The sequence below is a fragment of the Zonotrichia albicollis genome, chromosome 10 (assembly GCF_047830755.1).
Source record: "Zonotrichia albicollis isolate bZonAlb1 chromosome 10, bZonAlb1.hap1, whole genome shotgun sequence".
Classification (NCBI taxonomy): Eukaryota; Metazoa; Chordata; class Aves; order Passeriformes; family Passerellidae; genus Zonotrichia; species Zonotrichia albicollis.
Window position 1 is genome coordinate 28,172,360 of NC_133828.1, and position 7,329 is coordinate 28,179,688.

The 7,329-nt window shown below is 33.4% G+C and overlaps 1 long non-coding RNA gene across 1 annotated transcript; it reads left to right on the plus strand.

Moving 5' to 3' along the window:
• Positions 1-676: 676 nt before the first annotated feature.
• Positions 677-3,744, plus strand: LOC141730389 (uncharacterized). The gene is made up of 3 exons (XR_012581839.1): positions 677-734; positions 1,279-1,495; positions 3,689-3,744. It is a non-coding gene; the product is annotated as an uncharacterized LOC141730389 (long non-coding RNA).
• The last annotated feature ends 3,585 nt before the right edge of the window (positions 3,745-7,329 follow it).

Genomic DNA, 7,329 nt, shown 5'->3' on the forward strand with positions numbered 1-7,329 from the left:
TTTAGAAGCACTTCTCTATTACAACATAGTCTTACTAGGTGTTTTGTTATTTGAAGTTATTTAGCCATACCAATGGAATATTAGTTTCCTACATGAAGGTGCAATTAAAGCAGTTTAAAAAATTTACTACTTTTCCATCTTTATCACATAAATTTTTAGGTCTTGCTGGTAACTATACAAAGCAAATGCTCTGTCTAAAGCTTCAGGCTAAATTTTGACACTGGCTCTTCAGATTCCAGTCTTTACTTTTGACCCACATATGACTCAGAATTATTTCAAACTGTAGCTAAGCAGTTGAATAAATTTTTTAATTAAATTGATTGAATTATTGTTGAGGGTTTTTTTTTTTTTCAGTACCTTTAAAGATTGTTTTATTCTTTCTCTCCAATCTTCCTTAGTTGTCTTTTGGCCACTATGCAGGCCAAAAAGGTAAACTTGGCAGACTTTTCATTTATCCAGGACAGTTCTAGGATTTGCCTGTGCTCTGAATCTCTCCTGCTCTCTTTGACAAATGGTAGGGGTTTTTGCAGCTTTTCCAGTATTACTTTACTGTTTGGATGTATGGGAATGCCTGTAAAGCATGTTGTGCATGAAGTGAGGAGGTGCTTAATGTTTATTTGTCAAACAATTTTAATACCCATTTTCTATTTCAAGGGCTGATCTTAAAACAGCTCCAGCTTGTTCTGAAGATCCTCACAAGTTACAAGTAAACAGCAAGTAATTGGCCTCTGAAGGTATAGTTGGTTTTGTATTTATAAGATCCAGTCAGTATTTTTGGTTCAGTAACAATGTAGTCAACTTTCTATCAGTAAATAAAGGTAGAAGAGTTTCTCATTTGTGAAACAACACCTGTAATTTCCTTTGTAAGTTAGGAGCCCTCTGGATTCTGTATAGGGGTGTCATTAACTTTACAGATATGGAATTAGACCTTGATGTATTATCTTTTTTGTAATAAATTTGGAAAATTAATCAGAGAAGGGTTTAGGATAGTTGTGGAATAGGCTATGAGGGTGAGGAGACTTCAGTGTCTTGCATCAGGACAGAGCTTGCTAAAATTATGAAATAGATTTGATTTAGGAGAGAAGGGCTGATGAAGATGAAAATCAAAATGCATCTAGATCTCACAATGATTAACAGTAAACTCAATCACATGCACACTGCATTATTAAGTTATCTCCCTTGTACTTGATTTTGATTACATCGCTAATTCACCTATAAAACTACTTCTAGATTTAAAAAGCAAGTGCTCAATTATTTTATTTTGTCTTTCTGCCTTAGGGGAAGAGAACTGAGCCCTGCACAGGACCTTGTTTGTACCAGAGCATGTGCAGCTGAGCTGGTTTTAGAAGGCTAACGTTTTTGACCAATGTTGGCCAAGGTTGTCTTGGATGTTAGCTATCAGGGCACTTGAAAGAAATTTGCAGTGATTCATACTAAATGCTTGAAAAACAATTGTTTGAAAAAGACATACTGAACAGAAGGAAGTGGCCACTTGGTAAGTCCACAACAATTGAGTTCAGAGATTTAAAACACAGAAAAAAGTTATCAGCTTTAACAAGAATCAGAAAGTAGAAACACTGCACTGTAGTGATAGAGACAAGTATAAATGTTGAATTTCAACCATTTTAAAGAAATAAAAAATTGTTTACGTTATGAAGCAGAAATAGTTCTGTGACTAATGCATTTTACAGCAAGGACCTTTGTTACACTGACCACTGACATCGTACTCATTGAAACAATAGTTGTTACATAAAGAAATGACATAAAATGATACCAAAAAATGGTTTATGCCTCAAATAAATAAAAATTAGTTGCAATCTGTTTTAGACCATAAGCAACATGTACGCCTATGGAAAAACCACTAAATTTATCGGGTCTACACAGAAGACGTTAAATAGAATGCATCAAAGCATCATACAGTTTTCCCATCTAATTAATCTAGAAATCAGAGACCTTCAAACTAAATTTTCAAGGGACCATGCAATCCTGACAAGAAGAGAAAGTAATGGTTGTAATTGCTGCTTCTGTTGAATCTCTAAAGATAACTTATATCTTCTTGAGGTGTACTTTTGTATATACAATGCCAATTTCAGAAAAATTAGTGCATCAGAATATATATATTGTACCCAAAGATGTACATGCTATATTGGAAATTTTCTGCCCTCCAATTTCTTTCTTGTTAAAGAAGTTCCTGTTCTTTTGTACTTAAAGAATATTATATTAGAAACTGGGTTTCATTTCTATGTAATTTTTATTCATAACAAAGAAAGTGTTCAAGGTTCTCTTGCTGAACGTAAGAGAACCATAATTTTCTTTTTAAGTGTTTCATTTTCTTCTTTTTTTCAGAGAGGGTTGAGATATAAAAATAGAAATGCATTTAATGGTGCAAAGTGCCCAGGGGCTTACAGCCTGCAATTTAATGTTTTATTCATAATTTTCCACAATAATTGTAGTTATTTGTTGATCTTCATACAATTCTTTTCAATATTGCTTTGAATTTAAAATTAATGACATGAGGTTTTTTCTGGAGTTTCAAGATCAGTTTTCCAGTCATAAAACCAGATATCCATATGCAATTCACAGTGAGCACTTTTTGCAAAGTGCTCAACTACATGAATTATTTAATACTTTACCTCATGTGTTTTGTTTGTGAGGACTGCTTCCTTTCTGTAGACAGTAATAACCTTGATTTCCTTTTCACATGTATTAAGTCTAACTTAGTACGGGTTTTGTGAGCTACCTTAGCTTGAATGACAAAATAATTGTGAAGGTCATAAAGCAGAATCACACTTTGCAACTTAACCTACTCTGCAATACTTACAGTGTTCTTGGGGTTACATTGAGTGATAACCTTTCAAGAACACTAAAACTAGGAATCCATTTCTTTATTAGGGGAAAGATTGTATATGTACAATTTAAGGCTATCCAGGCTTAGTCTCCTCCTACAGCTACAACTGAATGAGGATTCAGAGGAAGGACTTCTGGATGATGATGTAAAAAATTATTCACACCACAGGAAGACTGGGATAGAAAGAACTTACATAGCTCTATTTAAAGCATGCTATGCTTGGATGGGATCAGGTGATTGGGATACCAACTCTCCCTTTCCCTGCCTCTAAATGTTTGGGTAAACAGAATACATTGTTAGCAGTTAGCCCTGATTGATTTATTCTAGCTGTTTTTTATTCATCTTCAGTTAACTATTCTTAATGTTGGAGATTTTATGATGGTCATTTCCTGTGATGTATTGTTTAACACAAGGCATATTTTCTCCATGAACGCCACTAAACTGTAGCCAAAAAAGCTGTGCAGTTACTTTGAACAGTCCTGCTTATCTTAATATTGACATCAAATTGGCTTATTTCCATCCCTTATGAACTAATGTATCCATTATTAACAACTCTAGAGAACTTGTTGAAAAGTTGCATGGGGACAATTTATCTGAAGGAGTAAAATTATCTGTATCAGTTGGAGGTAAACCACAATGGTAGAAAGAACTGTCCAGGGATAAGAAGAAATTGATAGAATATTGTATATGAGATCTAACAAAAAGGAAAAGATAAAAGATCCCACAAAGTAAAAATGGGATTATTATTTATTATTATATGGGTGTTTGAATTTTTTTTCTCTTCCTCCTTTTCCTCTCTCTCCCCCATCCTTTTCCAAATGTGATAAATTTTGCATTGAGATGCTGAGGATGCTAAAGCTGATGTGGCTCAGTGATTAACATTTCAGTGAACCAGGTATGATTTTAATTGCTGTGTTTATAGTATTGTTTTAGGTCTGGTCTAAGTGTATAATTCTTGTATTTCCTCCCTTCCTGAATGGAGAAAATTGAGGCAACAGAATAACCCTTCTTTCTGTCTCAAGCGGTGAAGTGCATCCTGGGTTCTGGGGTTTCAGGTAAATATATGGGTGTTAATCTTGTTTTGTCATACCCAATTCCTGGCTCCTAACTGGAAGTCAGAAAGTGATGTTAAAGGTCTTCTCTAGCTGGAAAATAGATTAGTTAATCTAAGAAACCTTCTGCATACAAGTACTTCATTCAAAACCAGTTATGAAATCATCTAAGGTTAAGCTGAGCAATATAATATACATTGAGTGTGGAAAGCAATCTAATCAATGACCTGTTCTTTCTCTGAGACAATGATCAGGGAAGATAGGAACACATAACTATTTCATAAATTAGATGCTCAGTCAAAGAATGTATTTCAAAATACATTTAACAGTTGAGTAATAGTGAACATATGGTAAAAAAATACTCTTAGCAAGAGTAAGTACTGAGAACAGAGATTGGCAGATAATTTGAAAATGACACTCAAAACCAGAATATATCTTAAAGCCTCAGCAAGGGAACTAAACTGGATGTAAAATAAAATTTTCTCCATTTCCCACAGAGAATCAGAAAAAATACTGAAATCACTGACACATTTTATTAAAATGCAGCAAATGCCTCTTGAATTAAATTTTAGCATAGGAAAAATGTCATTGTGAACTTTATATGTGAAATCTTACTCCTAAATCATTTCTATCAGTGCTAGAAGACATTCTAATAAGAGATTCTTTGTGTTAGCAGTGCAGCTTTCAAAATGGACAAAGCACACAATACTACATAATTTTAAAATTAATGCAAGATCTTTGTTTTGTCTTTTGCACAAATACTTCCAGAAAAAGAGAGTCATTATGTAAAATAGGATGGTTTGGGAAGATCTTGTAGGTGGTGTATGTTTACATGGTAGAGCCAATTTTTGCTCTACTCTACATTCTTTTAGGTAAAGTCCCAAATGTTGAGACAGATGTGTGAGGGCTGTTTCCTGTCCTGTGTTATATTTGTAACATGACTATATTGAATAAGTGTGCCATGTTTTTTTGCCACCTCATTTATAGGGGAGGGACATAGCAGTAACTAGAAAATGTAAGAGAGAATTTGATTATCTTTCTATGCAGAAGAGAAACTTCTGCCTATATGAAATCGTAGGTGCCAATGCAGCTTCAGTTTATATTCCGGGCAAAATCCTTAAGTTCTTAGATCTACAGCAGAGGTGCTTTTAGTAACCAGAGGAGGTGCTTAACTTTCTGTTCAGATTCCTAAAGCTTAGAAGTTTTTTTACACTTTTTTCCTAGACTTGCAAAGATTAACATTTTGGATGTTCAGGAATGAATTCAGAGTTTGCAGCCCAGCTGAAGATAAAAAAAGTTATCATTGGCTCATTTTTTTGGTTTTTTCTCTTGGAGCCTGCTATTAGTGAAAACATAGTAACTGCATTGTCCCTATAGTGTGAAATAAATGGAACATTGCAAAAAGCATTAAAATAACCCAATGATCTTAAGGATGTGTGCAGAAATAGGCCTATCTGAATGTCTGCTGGTTGTTTTTTGTTTGGTTGTTTTTTTGCTTTTTTGGTTTTTTTGGGAGGGGGGGTTTGTTTTGTTTGATTTTAGCGTGGTTTTTTTTGGTTGGGTGGGTTTTTTTGTTGTTTTGTTTTGTTTTTTCTTTTTGTGTTGAAAATATTTTTAAAAATTAGTTTCTGGAGCCAGAACTAGAGATCATAAATTTTCATTGAAATTACTGTTTTCTAAAATCAATTGAGCTGCAAGATTGCAAATGTTTGCAAGATTTCATAATGCGGTAAAAAGATAATATTGTTCAGACTGTAATCCTTTATGTTTCTATTAGCATGGGTAGATATTTGACATTTTATTTCCTTTGGGCTTCCCTATAGTCTTTGACCTTCAACCTTCTATTCTTTCTTTCTGGTGACAATTGTATGTATGCAAAAGGAACTGATGTATGGATGAGAACAAGCAGCCAACCTATATTTTTTAGTTGTTTTACCAGTAGTAAGGAATGGAATTTAAAAAAAATCTATTCCCATTATGAATTAATTGCTAAAAATTACTAATGGCAAAATGGCTTTAGGAAATCTTAAATACACATATCTTAAATGGTTTGCTGAAGTACTTTTTTGCAGCCACAAGCTGCAACATCATCAGGTCAGGTGGGCATTTCCTCTCTCACCTTAGTCGGTAGCTTTGAAGTCAAATTATCATGTACAATGGTCTGTAATATTCATAGAAATATGAAAGGAATAATAAACTCTGACTTAGTTGAGCACTAGAATTTGAATTAGGCACTTTGGCAGAAGAGCTGAGATGGCTTTTGTGACCCTTCAGTGCTGTAGCACATCTGATCTGTTATCATATTCAACTTCATCCTTAGTCTGTGCTGCATTTCTTAAAATCTGTATTTTGTATTTATCCTGAGGATGGGGAAAGATAAAAAAATCCATGTGTTTTGTGTTGTAGTAAGAAAATTGCTTTGATACATCTTGCTAGATAGAAGCTGTCAAATGGAGTTATTGAGCAATGAGTACTCATTCATTTGGCTGAAATCTTTATTGGAAATTAATAACAAAAGATTGGAAATTAACAGTGAAAAATGTAGTAGTCAAAGTAAAAGAAGCTAGCAAGTTGTTTATTTGGTATTTAGTTAATTATTAATTAAAAACATTATTATTCCTTTTAAAATGCTGCTACTACAGCTATTAAAAATCAGCATAAATTGGAGTTTTTGTAAGGCAGATAAATTACATGATCAGTGGCCTGCACAAGATCAAGATTGTGGTAGAGACTGATCAGGCCTAAAATCCTCCCCAGGTCCCTTTTAAACTGTTCAGCAATTAGTTGGCACTGACTTGAGCAGACTCTGTAGTTACTGAGGATTGTTATTGGGATGGTGATCTTTTCATGCTAGACAACATAATTTTTTTTCCTCAACAGAACATAACATCTATAATATATCTGCAAATTTGTCACATTTTTGTTTGTACTTTTTAATTCTTCTTTAATTTCTTGGGTAATATAGCTATTTGTTGGAGCTTGTTGTGTCAGTAGGAGCTTAGATGATTTATTAATAAATTTAATGGTGCTTACATATTTTTAATAAATTATGAAATAATAAACCCATAAAATACAATTTCAGGAAAGGTCATTTTTAAGGAAAATATTATTTTCACTAGATTTTGCTGAAGACACAGAAAAATAAACCAATTTTAAAATCCTAAAAGATTTGAGACTAAATTAGAACAGTGTGTAGAATAAACCTCTATGTATACTTTAGGTTTAATTTATCAAATCATATCATAACCTTAAATGGAAATAAAGATATCTTATTTATTCTGCTGGCAGATTACACATAAACTAATTATACTCTTAAGTAATACATTACTGTTTATAATGAATAGGTATACAGGCGTATGACTCCTAGGGATGGTACCCTGCAGGGAATTGGACTTGGGGGTCCCTTCCAACTCAGCTTATTCTAAGATT